General features: G+C 34.2%; 1 long non-coding RNA gene across 2 annotated transcripts; it reads right to left on the bottom strand.

The window, feature by feature from the left end:
- Positions 1-6,304: 6,304 nt before the first annotated feature.
- On the bottom strand, positions 6,305-13,813 carry LOC143066627 (uncharacterized). 2 transcript variants are annotated; one of them, XR_012975707.1, is made up of 3 exons: positions 13,728-13,813; positions 11,753-12,188; positions 6,305-6,772 (listed from the first exon to the last, which is right to left on the bottom strand). It is a non-coding gene; the product is annotated as an uncharacterized LOC143066627 (long non-coding RNA). The 2 variants fall into 2 exon arrangements; XR_012975708.1 differs by having other exon boundaries at positions 13,716-13,774.
- Between the last annotated feature and the right edge of the window lie 2,568 nt (positions 13,814-16,381).

Raw genomic sequence — 16,381 nt, 5'->3', positions numbered from 1 at the left:
AAAAGTTAATGTAAAGATTAACAGAATTTTTTATAAGGTTTTTAAATTGATATTAATCAATATTGATGTTGGGGATCGCTTGGTCTAAATCGAACCACAGTCATGACCTATTTGTTCGATCCAAAATACAACAAATGACGTCAGAGTTGACCATCGTCATTCCATATCCACATTATATTACGATCATATCACTATATCTAACAAACACAGAAACATATATGTTGCTTTCTAAATGGCAGAACTTTAGGAATTAAAATTTACCGTAAAACAATGAAATAAAATCTTAAGACGGTGACATACTATTATAAAGATTAGCAGAAAACATTCGTGATGTATGTTTAAATTATTTTCCGTAATAAAATTTAAATTGTTTGGTAGTTTGATTTTGTACGTTACCGTCGTGTAACATAATGTCCGACTGTTTCTTCCAACTGTTTATAATACCGTCGTGTAACATAATGTCCGACTGTTTCTTCCAACTGTTTATAATACCGTCGTGTAACATAATGTCCGACTGTTTCTTCCAACTGTTTATAGAATGGGTTCTATTTGTTCTCTGTGTTTCTAGAGAGAAAGCAAAAGCCGAACCATACCTTATAAATGAGCTAACAGGAAACTTTGTTGGGTTATTACTTGGCGTTACCAAAAGCAGGTCAACAGTGGTCACTATTTCTGAAATAGGTGGAATCCCTCTGCATTTTGATATTGCAAAGTATATGATCAGATACTGGCACAAGCTTGAAAATGTGGGATAATCTTTTCCCCTTCTAAAGGCGGCATATTTAGAATCAAAACTACTACATGAGCAAAAAATTCCTTCATGGTACGGATTCTTAAACTTTTTTCTAATGAATATTGAAGGACTTAATTGACAGTTACGCTTTTGCAAGTAATTACAGCTTTATTTTTTTTTATACAAACACATTATGTACCAGTACTATGGGGATCAGTGGAGACTCCAAAGGCACAACTGTTCTGATGGAAAGCTCTGTAACTATAACCTTTTCAAGACAAATTTTGGTCTTGAAAGATATCTTATTTCATTGAGACCCAACCCCCCTTGAGCGGAGGAGAAGTTTTACTCGATTGAGAATTTCCTCACATAAACCTGAATTTGAACAAGGTAGATATCATGGTTTTTTCTCGACAAAACAAACTATGTCATATGCCTCAAACGAAATTGATGAAAATATAAACTTTTTTGTACTCGGCGCAAAACTGAGGTAGAACCTCGCACTTCCAAGTTTCTCAGCCTCGTACAAAAAAGTTTATATTTACCTGACATTGACCTTATATAGACAATAAACTGTTTTATAGTGTCTTTAAATATCAGCTGTATTTGTACGATGCTAGGAAACAAGGTGTATGCGAGCTTTTAACGAGCTACTACACCTGTTTCGAGCCGAGTACAAATACTGCAATTAATTCTGTATATTATTTGTGTTTTTAAAGACGCAAAAACACATGTTTTGCATTTATTTTTGATTTGAAATCCCTTGAGGCCCGTGTCGTAATACGATTGATACGGTGCTTTTTGTCCGCAATTCGCTTTTTGTCCGCTTTTGCTTTTTGTCCGATAATTTTGCTTTTTGTCCGAAACTTTTGCTTTTTGTCCGTTGCTTTTTGTCCGTTTTGCCTTTTGTCCGATTATTTTGCTTTTTGTCCGAAACTTTTGCTTTTTGTCCGTTGCTTTTTGTCCGTTTTTGCCTTTTGTCCGATTATTTTGCTTTTTGTCCGAAACTTTTGCTTTTTGTCCGTTGCTTTTTGTCCTTTTTGCTTTTTGTCCGATAATTTTGCTTTATGTCCGATATAAAATGTGTATATTTTTGGCAGGTTTCATTTTGAACTTCAAAATACCATGTCCTTTTAGGAGTTAAATACAGACCATACTCACATTATAAATGATTTGTACATGAAATTTCATGTCTTTTACAATATATCGCATTACCTCTAAAATGGCTCGAAGCACTAATATCCTAGACCCGTAGGTGTTGGTCAACAGAGGGCAAGGGGAATACTCTTGTATATCCCTAAGTCTAAAAAACAACTATTGAAAGCTGGCTAAACTAAGACATACTCCAGGTAGGCCATTATACCAGAAGAAGAGGTAGTCAAACCCTTATAAATGGCTTATAGCACTTATGTCCTGGATCTACACGAGTTTATCAGCAACGAATTAAAAGGGGCATGAGTTTCGCCGGTATATCACGAAGTAAAAATAAACCTCATTATTGCCAGCTCTTCAAACTAAGAGATTCTCCACGTTGGCCATTATACCAGAGGTATAGGTAGGCAGTGCCTCTTAAATGGTCCATGGTCCATGGCACTTATGTCCTCGACCCGTACGAGTTGGTCAGAAGAGGGTAAGGGGAATACTCTAGTATATCACACAGTCCACCAAAAATAGTGACGGCTGCCCAAACTAAGACATTTTTAGGTGCGCCCTTATACTAGATGTTGGAGTAGTCATTCTCTTAAAAATGGCTCATAGCACTTATGCTATAGACCCGAAGGAGTTTGTCAACAATGAGTTAAAAGGGGGATGAATTAGCCCGGTATATAACGAAGTTGAAATAAACTGTTGCCCGCTAGCTAAACTAAGAAATTATCCACGCGGGCCATAATATGAGAGGTAGAGGAAGGGATTGCCTCTATAAAATGACCATGAGCACGTATGACCTAGACCCGTACGAGTTAGTCAGCAAAGTGTAAGGTTGGTACCCTAGTATATAATAAAGTCGAACTAAACTATTGCTGGATGGCTAAGAGATTCTCCGCGTGGGCCATGATACCAGAGGTAGAGGTTGTCATTGCCTCTAAAATGGCCTAAATCACTTATTCCCTAGAGAAGTACGCGGTATCATCAAAGGGTTTAAAAGGGAGTTGGAACCTCTGTTAACAAAGAAGTCGAAATAAATTATTGCCGGCTTGCTTAAGTACGAGATTCTCCAAGTTGGCCATTAATCCTAGGTTAAATAAATCGCGGACAAAAAGCACCGTATCATACGATACAGAAATCACACATTCAGCTGAAGACGGGTTCGCAAAAAAAGAATCTCGAATGGTCAACAATAATACATCGCTCAAGGTGAATAATTATCTATTTCAACTGAACATTAATTTCAACAGTAAAAACAAATAAGAAAACATTGTCCAATTTGAAACAGGAGTGTACGAGTTGTCCTACGCTTCAGACTCTACATGCACTAAACATGCATGCTGAAATTGACATGGTTGTTTTTGTTACACAATCATACACATTCAAGTTTTGAAATCGAAAGACTGTTGTTCATGTGTGTATTATCAGGAAATTGGTGTGATTCTTATTGCTCTAAAGAAATGTTTGAAAACAAACAAACTGAGAACGTATAAAAGTAATCGATAATTCGCAATTGATACGTCATTGGAATGCGAGTGCAATACACATTCTGAGGTCACGCAGGTTCATACAATACTCAGTCCGGCAGTGGGCAGAGCTTTATAGCGATATCTGTAGGGCTGTCTGTATCTGTATAGTAGAACACCCAATTGCAGGATAAATATAAATATATGTTTGTGATCTGATTAATGAAGGCAAAATATAAATCAGCTTCTTTGCATCAGACACGAGGGTTGCATGGTGGTTACCTAGACTCACCAATGATATAATGTACTGTCATGTATTTATTTTATCATTGACAATCAGAACCATTCCAATTTATTTAAGAATTGAATGCTCTTTTTTTGTAAATTTATTGGGGTGTAAAAGCGTTGACCGAAGTTCATTTTTTATGAAGCGCGGAAGCGCTTCATGCTAAAAATGTGCGCACGGTCAACGCTTTTACAACACTATAAAGTTACAAAAAAAGCATTTAATACTTATAATTACATTTTTACCTATAGGATCATGAAAACACGCCTTTTATCAAGTTTTTATTTCATTTACCTGTGCACTTTATTGTGGGACCTCGTGTCATCATAAATGAAAAGTTGCATTGTGTAATGCAATTGATTAAGGAATATCACGAGATTGCTAGTTAACCAATCAGAATAACGTATTATAATGAAACATACATCTAATGTTATTATAAAACATTTAAGTTTTTATCTATTTCGTAATATTAAAACCTTAGCATGTCATTTAGCATCGCCGGGTCATCTTACAATATATACCTTCTGCATCAGGCACGAGGATGGGAAACCTGGTTTGTTCATCTGCTCATAATATCATAACCAAATTACCTATTTATATCCGCGTATACCATGTTCATCTCCCACCTTGCCATCCCTTGGTGGCTTTTGCAGTTAACTGTCAAACGTACATTTTTAAACATTGCATGAGTGTAGTTTATGATGTTCAAACTACTTTTTCCTTTCTTTATATGTGTACTAGACTGTCTAGTACACATCTAACGATTGTTGTTCCTTTTTTTTTAATGTCTTTTAAATATAATGTCTTATTATATTGTACTATGCTCCTTTTGAACCCATTAAATGGAAGTTCAACATCTTCTTCCCTCTGAATATTTTTTAACATAAAAAAGGTCATAAAATATATACTTTAATGCATTATAGGAAGAAGATGTTGAAATTACAAAGGCTTAATTTGTATTTAGTGATTAGTGTGGATAGTTTTGGTTATTGTACTTTAGATAGCCACTCGAAATATTGTCGCATTGGACTCGGTGGCCGAGAGGTCGAAGTTGTTCAACTACTGTATCACTAGTATATCAATACTGAGGATATGATTTCGAACACCCTCGTGGCAGGGAGTATGACAGGTGTGCTCATGTGCAAGGATTGTCAGTTTTGTTTGTCGAATGTCGTTTGTTGTCTCCGTGCATTCCGGCTTCTTCCACAAATATATTATTGGTTATCAAAGAAATTAATAATGCGCACCCGTAAACAATACGTGTTCTGCTGATTAATATATAAAATAAGAAGATGGGATTGCCAATATGACAACTATCCACCAGTGATCACATTGCGTAGATGTAAGCCATTTCATGTTTCATGTACAATTTGTTTTGGTATATTTTTGTCATTAAACACATTTTCTTCTCTCGAAACACAATAACTGTCTTTTGTTTCGGTAAATATGGGGTTTAATTGACTTTTGAAAAAACTGATATTCACTTCGGCCGTCGGCCTCAGTGAATATCAGTTTTTCAAAAGTCAATAAAACCGCATATTTACCTCATCAAAAGACAGTAATTGTATAATATTGACCTGAAAGAAGTATATTGACTGAGGACGAAGTCCGAGGTCGATATACTTCTTTGGGTCGATATATCCTGTATTGACCTCATACAAAGGCTATATTTGTTATATTATTAATTTCCGACCATTTTTGTATCAAAATCGTCATTTAGGTTTGTTGGAACTTTATAGATATTACATTGTCTCCTTGACAATAACAACATATTAGTTGTTATTTCATTTACTTTTTTTTTTTTGGACATCTTATGTATTTGAAGATTTTTTTTCGTCAAATAATCGATCACAGATATCATTTGTTTCAAAACGTTCAACAATATCCTGAAATTCATTACATGACGTCACAAAGTATATCGGTTTTATGATATTCTAAAAATAACCGTGCAATATGCTTTTTGCCGGTCAATATGCTTTTTGCTATCCGCCGTTTTCTCTATACCTTCGAAAATATAGTTTAACATGTGACTATCCCTAAACGAATCAAATTTGTTAAAATATACAAATTAATAATATTATACAAATATAGCCTTTGTATGAGGTCGATACAAGGATATATTGACCTGAAAGAAGTATATTGACTGAAGACGAAGTCCGAGGTCGATATACTTCTTTGGGTCGATATATCCTGTATTGACCTCATACAAAGGCTATACTTGTTATATTATTAATTTCCGACCATGTTTGTATCAAAATCGTCATTTAGGTTTGTTGGAACTTAATAGATATTACATTGTCTCCTTGACAATAACAACATATAATTAGTTGTTATTTTATTTTATTTTTTTTGGACATCTTATGTATTTGAAGAATTGTTTTCGTCAAATAATCGATCACAGATATCATTTGTTTCAAAACGTTAAACAATATCCTGAAATTCATTACATGACGTCACAAAGTATATTGGTTTTTAGATATTCTAAAAATAACCGTGCAATATGCTTTTTGCAGGTCAATATGCTTTTTGCTATCCGCCGTTTTCTCTCTACCTTCGAAAATATAGTTTAACATGTGACTATCCCTAAACGAATCAAATTTGTTAAAATATACGAATTAATAATATTAACTTTTATAAATGGCAACGATAATGAATAAAAAGAAAAACCAAAAATACTTTCTTGTTTTAAATACACAATGATAATGTGAAAGTTTTAATAAAATCGATGGTTTAAAATAGATAATCTTATCATAGGTTTCAAATAATGGGGTGATACTGATATCAGTTCCTTGTCCCTTTTGAAAGTATGGAAAAGTCCAAGTTTTACGATAAATAAAATAGGAAGTATGTAATTGCAAGTAAGCTTTTCTGACTGAAACTTTCATGACGGAGGAATAGCAATATACAATACTATACAAATTCACTCAACGAGGATATACTAGGTACACAATACAATTATCATCTAGTTTTTTTTATTGTCTTGAACATCCAATATTGCTTCATAGTCACATCACCTTCATTGCATGTACTCTGTTATCGTAATGTCCATATCGACCGCATACTGCTTCGCAATTTGGACAAGAATGAATAACGTTCTTACAACATTTGCATACTAATGGCATCCAAAACAGACATATACATCTACAACAGAAACAACATTGGAGTATGAAAATGTATACAGAATAAATAAATAAATAAATATATATATATATATATATATATATATATATATATATATATATATATATATATATATATATATATATATATATATATATATATATATATATGGATAAATCTGTTGTAGAGTTGTCACTGACTCAGACGTACTTATAAATATAATTATTTTCTGTGACTGTATCTTGCATTACTTTGTAGGATCCTTTACTATAGATAATTGAGCTGGACTGGGTTGCTCAAAACGTTGGATAGTGTTAACCAGTGGTTAAACGTCTTATCCACTGGCTAACGTTTAACCAATGGATAACTTATATTGCTTAAAAGTTATCCAGTGGCCAACACGTTCTATCCGCTGGATAAATATAGCCGGTCCTTTTTGACTGGTTAAGTTTTAGCCATTGGATAAAAATGGCTTTGCGATTGATTTACAATGTTGGCAGACGACATGAAAAAGAGCGAGTGTATCGACATATGGAACCAGAATATGATGATAAAGAGTTTAAGGACAGATTTAGATTTTCTAAGAATAGTTTGCAGTTTATTACTGATTTAATTGAACCAAACTTATGCAGACCAACCTTGAGATCACATGCTATACCAGCTTTCACTCAAGTAGATATTTTGCTAGTGGAAGCCCAATGAGGGTAATAGGAGACACAATGGGGTACCACATATCCAGTGTATCAAGAGCTGTAAGGGACGTATCCAGTGCATTATGTAATGTATCACAAGATTTCATTCAGTGGCCAGAAACGCAACAACAAAAGAACAAATTTAGAGATGGTTTCTACGATGTAGCACACTTCCCTGGTGTTGTTGGGACAATTGACGGAACACGTCAGGATACAGTCCCCTTCTGGAGATAATGAGTACACGTTTGTGAATAGAAAAGGTTTCCACTCTATCAACGTGCAAGGAGTGTGCGATCACACTGGTAATTTTAGTATTCACATTATTAGTATATACATGATATAGGGGGGGGGGGGGGGAATATATTACCAGGACAAAATATCAATACATTCTTTAAAAACAAAATCCTCTAAAACAGTAATTTTAATCTATTTTTTTTTTTCATTATCATTCTTCATTTATCATGGAATTTTAATCTATCCTTTATATATTTTGACTCAATAATTTCTATATGTAAATATATTCTTTATATTTTAGCACCCATTATTCTCTTTTCTTTATTTTTTGGGTCCATATGGTTCTCTTTTCTCTAAACCCTCAAATAATGTTTTATCCCATACTTTACACCCAGCTTTTAAAATAATAGTCTTTTAAATTCAAATTACTGTCTCTGTTTTTTTCACAAGAAATGTACAGAATTTAAAAGTAGGAAAAAGGAACTGTTACCTGAAAAGAAATATTCAAATTAACGTTAGCTGGATATGATCTGTAACAATAACATCTCCATGCCTTATATATCATGTACTGTAGTACGCCGCTAGATTAAAACTGACGAGGAAAGGTACACACGGCCACCGAAAGCTTTATTTTTATGAAGCCCAGGTGGTCGTGTGGTCTAGCGGGACGGCTGCAGTGCAGGCGATATGGTGTCACGATATCTCAGTAGCATGGGTTCAAATCCCGGCGAGGTAAGAACAAAAAATTTGCGAAGGCAAATTTACAGATCTAACATTGTTGGGTTGATGTTTAGACGAGTTGTATGTATATATATTTATATATATACAACTCGTCTATATATTTATATATATATTCACAAAAATAAAGCTTTCGGTGGCCGTTTGTTACCTTTCACGGCCACCGAAAGCTTTATTTTTGTGAAGCTCAGGTGGTCGTGTGGTCTAGCGGGACGGCTGCAGTGCAGGCGATTTGGTGTCACGATATCTCAGTAGCATGGGTTCGAATCCCGGCGAGGGAAGAACAAAAAATTTTCGAACGCAAATTTACAGATCTAACATTGTTGGGTTGATGTTTAGACGAGTTGTATATACATTATGTACACAGCCATGTATCACCGTCATTGCTGGTGGTCCGATGGATAAATCTGTTGTAAAGTTGTCACTGACTCAGACGTACTTATATATATATATATATATATATATTGGAACTCAGTGATAAAACGAAACAACTAAGAAATTAATCTTCTTTTCACCTATCCTGAAATCTTCAAGATATATTATGGTGGGTTTTATCTTTTCTTCATGATGAGGACTTCACTAGAATTTTTAATTTGTCGAAATAAACCTGAAACCTTTAAGAAGCCGTGCATTTTTCGAAATATTTTCCAAAAGACTTATTTACAAAATATAAAAATCAACACTTATAAAGATCGTGCGTCCGATGCGCTTTTTATTGATTTATCTTTATTAGTAAGTAAGTAAGTAAGTAATATTTATTGGTTTGGAATCCAAAATTACAGGATTGATACCAAGACAATACAAAACATACAAACATATATATCATACCAAATTCATAAACATTGTATATTTATATAAGGAGGTATGAACGCTCAGTACCGAAGTGATGACTACTAAGCTGATGATAACCTCGGGAATTGATAGTCCACTAGCAGCAGTATCCACCCAGTGTTACGAGGTTTACGTTCCATAATCATTACGAATGCGTATGAAACATATATAACTTAACAAACCATATTCTGCATTCATTATGCGCACCCGTAAACATTGCAATATACCACATCAGGTGTAGTATTACATGTTGTAATATAAATTCCATTTTTTCTTTCGATGTTTTAATGCAATAATTTGCTTTAAAGGTTTGATAAGAGTAAACCATGGTATATTATCTGCAATTTGGTGTTGTACCATACTTTGGTCATTAGATATGCAGCTCAACTAGAATCCAGAGGGAAAAGGCGGAGCTTAGCTATGGTACAACATAATCATTTTCATGTTATTCCACGGCTGAAGCTCCATCCCATTTCTAAAAGATGTTCGCATCAGAAATATTTAAGAAACTGAATAACGTAAAAGGTCATGAACATTTATTTGTTATCCAAGGCATAGATTACCTTAGCCGTATTTGTCCCAACCTTTTTGGAATTTTGATCCTCAATGCTCTTCAACTTTGTACTTGCTTGGCTTTATAAATATTTTGATTTGAGCGTCACTGATGAGTCTTATGTAGACGAAACGCGCGTCTGGCGTACTAAATTATATAGATCCTGGTACCTTTGATCAGTCAGGATTCTTCTTCGTCAAAATTATCTCCCCATTACGCCAGTTCATTTTCACAAAAATGGAAGCCATTGTAGGGATGACGCGCTGCCAATTTTGCTCTTGGAAACCGATAAATTTATCCACATTGCACCATTACGATCCTTATATGTCAGTTGTATTTTAAAAGACAACTGTATCTACTAGCTAATGAACATCAGTTAATGATCTTGTCTGCATTGATTCAACTTAAAACTATTGTCTGATAGGTTGTCAGGTGAAATTTTCGAAAATTCATAAACATTTAAAAAAATTCATAAACATAAAAAAAAATCTAATTAAATATTTCGTTGAATGGCAGACTAGATTTTTTTAGTGGTTGAAGACTATAAACCCTAGTTATCTCACACAAAAAAATATAATTTTTCGAAGATATTCATTTTCATCATCCAACATGAACTTGAAAGACTGTCGTCACAAGTACTTTCAGTCAAAAAATAGCTATTCGAACACACCTACTGTGTTTTTGTGATTCATTAGATAGGTATTTCACTTGACCCATATATTTCATCTTTTAGTACTGTGATTTTTTTATGTTATAAAGTCAACCTGAAGAGAGACGATGTATGAAATATTCTTGCTTTGTACGATATCAAGACAAAATATTCAACTCAAACACGCCCTTGCACTAGATTTTCTCTTTTCGATACAATAGTTACCCATTTTGGGGATTTTTTTCTTGAGTCACATAATGGAAGGGCAGACACGAAAATTACTGAACTTATAGATTGATATGTTTTCCGTCCGTGGTAAATTTTTTTTTTTTTAAATCGGAGGTTATGCGTTTTCTACATCCAACTTGAAAGATACCCATGTCGTCGACTTGATATCAAATTGTTCTGCTTAACTATATACTAGATAAATTGAAAACTTATGCAAAAAGTGTTTTTAAAATAAAACACTTTGTAATTGAGAAGAAAATTGTAATTTTGTTTGTTTCTATTAACTTTTAAAATTTTTGTCACTATAGTAAACATTACAGTAAGCATTTATCGCCTTCTCTACCAAAGAGCTTCGATTCTTTTCTCCTATTTCAACCGGGTTTCCGACTTTGATAACTACTATTTGTTTTTCAATTTATGAGAAAAAGCAATTAATCGTTTGTACCATATCTCAAAAAATATTTTTAAAATTAAATAGACATTTTAAGATCCCTTTAGTTTGGAAAAAATGTTAAAAGTTTCTTCTTCCAGTTCTAAATAAAATGAAGAAAAATATTCAGTGGATGTAAGCAACTATATATCGGCACTCATACGGCCTTCGATACTGAGAAAACTCCCATACTCCATCTTCTAATTTTTATATTGTTGATTTAGCAAAGACCGAAAGAGTACGAACCCAAAACAAATTGCTCTTATTACAGTTCATCAAAATGATTCGGGACCTTCTGTCGTTATATTAAACCATATGAGCTAGACTAAGTATAGAAAAATATATGTTGCTATTGGAGTTTGGTTGAAGTATTTGCTACTTTTAGAACAACGAATTGACCAAAAATATATTGTGCAGATATCAATTTCATATCGATTTCTTAAAAATTGTGTTCAATTGAATTTTCATTTTCTATTGCTCAAAAGTTTTCACTTTCAATATCATAAGGCCATTCATATAATGAAAATGGAAGAAAATATTACCGAATAGTCTGAAAATCATGGCTCTTATGTAACGATAGCAATTCAATATGCACAGTACCTGTAAAATACGTCTATTATAGAAAAACATACTCTGAAACACTTACCCCACTAACAATAAAACAATGGCCTTTATGTACGAGTCACAGTCAGTAACATATTTAGTCACCGTTGTTATATCTTCTCCGCAAGCCGGACATTTCATCCGGACAGGATATTTACTGTTTGATGGATTATTTGGGTCCCTCATATTAACCATCACACCTGATGTTACTGGGTGATGCTGGAAAGTAGCTTGTCCATGAGAATATGGCGGTTGATTGTGGATTTGCGACTGTGGCGGTTGATTGTGTATTTGAGGTGGTGTCGGCTGTCTATAAGGAGATAGTTGTGGCGGATCATTGTATATTGCTGGTTGTGGCACCTGTGAGTAGGAAATTGGAGATTTGTCCCGTATTTGCTCTGTTGTGTACATTGCACTTCACTGAACCAGCTTTATGGATTACAAGTACATTAAAGCGGATCTTTCTCTCTCTTTCTGATCTAAAATATATATCCAAAAAGTATTTACATTCATGAAGTGAAATTAGGCAAATTAAAGCCGATCGTACAGCCTTCAGCAATTAGATACACCCATACGGTATAGTCGGCGCTAAAAGGCCTCGCCATGAAAAATATGAAAGAATTAAAAAGAGAAAAGTAAAGGCCTAATGTATAACAAAACAATTAACGAAAATTAAATATGACAGAAATGAACCAACAACTACCACTGAACTACAGGCTTCTGACTTGGGACAGGCACATAAAAAATATGGGATAGTGGTAAAACAGCACAACATAAGAAGAAGCTATATACAAAGATCGAGTTGTCAAACTGACAGCAAACCGGATTTTCCAGTATAAAACTGATATATGCAAAACTGGAGCCATAAAAACAGGATCACATGCAAAAATAAAAGTCCAAAATCAATTCAATGTAAGTATCACTTTTCACTACTTCAAGGTAAAATCTAAAATCGTGAAATCCTTAGTTTAGTCATAGGAAGTTAAATTTCTTTTACAAGAATTCGTTTAATTAATTTTTTGGACTTCGGCGATAAACAATCTATTTTTTGGGCGACAAATCGAAAACATTTTCTTTTCTGTCAATTTTACCATTACATATAGTAGCAGCTGGGGTTGAAACACACAATTTTTTCTTCTCGGGGTCAAAAACAAATTATTTTTTTTTCTTCAAAAACTGCAAACAAACTTTTTTTCCAAAAAAATCCATAGCGCCTCCTCTAGAAAATCAAATGGTTGCTGCCCAAGGATCGTTCTTCACTACTTTTAAAAAGGTATACAACCCAATAATGATAACAGCTTAAATAGTAACTTGACTTTCATCAAGTGACAGGAGACGACACATATAAATTTCAAAAGGGTTCATCAAAGCGTTTTCAAGTAATTTCATTACAGAGACAACGCTCTATAAGTATATAATTTTTCACTGCCCAAAAGGTCTACAACTCATCAACGGTAAAAGATAAAATCTTGAAAATCATGAAAATTGAACTTGACCAGGCTTTTTTTTTATAGTCGCCCCCAAGAAACAACATATCTAAATTTGACACTGTTTGACAGCCGCATGCCCGACGTATATCACCAAACCAATAACCAGTAACAAATTTTTCTTTCGAATATCCGGTGAAAAATCAATTGAAAAAGGCTCAACTTATTAACGGAGATGTGCACGTTCACTCATAATTTTATAGATTCGGAACAATTTTAAGATTTGGACACATTGAATAGTAATATCACAAAAATACTGAACTCCAGGAAAATTCAAAACGAAAAGTTCCAAATCAAATGGCAAAAGCAAAAGCTCAGACGAATGGATAACAACAGTCTCATGATATTCCTGACTAGGTACAGGCATTTTCTTCAGTAGAAAATGGTGGGTTAAACCTGGGGTCATAGCTAGCCAACTGACCTCTCAATTGCACGAGACAGTCGCACAGGGACATTGCAGACTGTATGTTGTCCTTTAGATGTGTGTTGAGGGTAGGCTGTTGAAACTTGTTGATTTACCTTTACAATTACTTTTACAGTTCCTTTTCTCTGAACGTCTTTCCAGTGTTCTGGTCAGGTCATTAATGTAAAATGACGTCATATACACTTTCATGACGTCATTTACGGGAACCTTTGTGATGTTCAGTGATGGACACATAGCGATAATGTGTATTGTTTTTTACCCAAACTATGAAACAGTAGTGACATCTAGGTACGCTTCTTTGTAGTGAAAGGGAAAGTATGACCCGAACGATATTATGCTGTACCCTCCATAAAATGTTCCGTATGCTTTCTACTCTCGATTTAGTGGGTTTTACCTGATACATTTTATTTGGAAAAGTTTAAATTTAAAGAGAATAACCAGAAAACGTATCCTTTTCCTAAAAAAGTTAAACGGAAGGTACCAAGATCTTGTTCCTTAATATTCCGTATCAACTTCACAATAATAAACGATGGTTTTGAAGTATAGATTATGTGCACTGACGTTGTTTATCATCTTCATAACGTGTTATATATTCTTTTATTTGTCTTTTTGAATATTCTGTTTGTACTGTTTATAGGTATAGAAAGATGTGGTGTGAGTGCCAATGAGACAACTCTCCATCCAAATAACACTTTATAAAAGTAAACCATTATAGGCCAATGTACGGCCTTCAACACGGAGTCTTGGCTCACACCGAACAAAAAGCTATAAAAGGCCCCAAAATTACTAGTGTAAAACCATTCAAACTGGAAAACCAACGGTCTAATCTATATAAAATTAGTCTTTTTTGTGATATCCATTTGACTTGGCTCGGTACTTATTTATCCCGTCATTGTGTTAATTAACGAAGGAATGACTGTAATATGTTTTCTGTCTAAATCATGTAAAAAAGTTGAAGTCACGGTCACTTGACAAAATTACGTCTATGAGCTGATAGACAAAACACTCAGCCAATCAGACGACGAGCTACATCCAAAATGAAATTATTATGCTAAGGAAATTACTGTTCAGAACAAGTTCCATTTTAAGAAAATTTTACAGTTTTGATGTGCGTATTCATCTTAAATATTATTATAGAAAAAAAAAGTAAAGTGTAAATGGCAGAATTGTTTAGCAAAGTAAATTCAACAAATAAGTCAAATGCCTTAAACTGAAATTACAGGTGAACGATATCAGAATCTCATGAGCCACTTGTTACCTATCATGTCTTTTATTTTGTTCACACATTGTTGTCAATATAATGGAATTTTATGTGACCAGCACATAAGTGAGATGTTTAGCTAGCATTTCCAAATATTTCTGATACAGAAAAACGTGTAGTCCTGCTAATGATAAAATGTATTCGTTTAACGTATGTTTACTTGTTTTTGTCTATTCATTGTATGTCTTTTTGAAAGAGTTAAGCTATTTCAATTGATATTTTATAGTGTGTATTTTATGTTGTAATGCTACACTTCTGTGTCATGTAAAGCTGAATAATTGTGCCTGTTAAAACGTTTACCCCAGGCCGCTCTTTTTATCATTGAGATATTCAGTGGTTGTCGTTTGTTGATGTGGTTCATAAATAAACGCAACAGTTTTATACCGCTGTTCAAAACTTGTAAATCTATGGACAAAAAACAAAATCGGGGTAACAAACTAAAACTGAGGGAAACGCATTAAATAAAAGAGGAGAGCAATGACACAACTTTAAAATGTAACACACACAGAAACGGACTGAGCATTAGACTAAATCCGATGAGAATAACAAATATAACATGAAAACCAAATACATTAATTTGGGATAGAAAAGTACCGTGACACGTCTTATAGTAATGTGAATTCACACTCAAATATAAGAGAAAACAAACGACACAACGGAAACACAACGTTAAAATGTAACACACACAGAAACGAACTATGATATAACAATGGCCATTTTCCTGACTTGATACAGGACATTTTTAAAGAAAAAAATGGTGGGTTGAACCATAAGTGTTTCTTATGGTGGCCGGATGCGGCCATTTCGCCTTTTCACGTTTTCGTGTTTTCTTCCTTCACTTTGCAAACGCGAAATCGGGAAATTGGGAAATCGAGAAAGCGAAATCGAGAAATTGAGAAATCGGGAAATAGGCAAATCGAGAAATAGGGAAATCGAGAAATAGGGAAATCGGGAAATCGATAAAACTAGACAGCAAAAACGCGAAAACACGAAAGCGAAAACGCGAAATGAATTTCTCAATTTCGCGTTTTTGCTTTCTCGATTTCCCGATTTCCCAATTTCCCAATTTCTCGATTTCTCAATTTCTCGATTTCCCGATTTCTCAATTTCTCGATTTCGCTTTCTCGCTTTCTCGATTTCCCGATTTCCCGATTTCTCGATTTCTCGATTTCGCGTGAAAGTGAAAGGAGAAAAGGCGAAAACGCGAAAAGGCGAAATGGCTGCATCCGGCCACCATAGTTTCTCGTTTTTTATATAGATAATACCGTTGTTTTTCCTGTTTGAATTGTATTACACTAGTCATTTCGGGGCCCCTTGTAGTTGGCTGGTTGGTGTGAGCCAAAGCTCCGTGTTAAAGACCGCACTCTGACCCATAATTGTTTACTTTTTACATGTGCTGTATATTGGATAAAGAGTTGTCTTATTGCACTCATACTACATCTTCTTATTTCTGTATATGCTGTTCCCGGTGTGTCAATAATATGGATAGAATGTTTGATT

The sequence above is a fragment of the Mytilus galloprovincialis genome, chromosome 3, assembly GCF_965363235.1.
Source record: "Mytilus galloprovincialis chromosome 3, xbMytGall1.hap1.1, whole genome shotgun sequence".
Taxonomy (NCBI): Eukaryota; Metazoa; Mollusca; class Bivalvia; order Mytilida; family Mytilidae; genus Mytilus; species Mytilus galloprovincialis.
The sequence above is the reverse complement of the archived record's forward strand: the minus strand, read 5'-3'. Positions and strand labels throughout refer to the sequence as shown.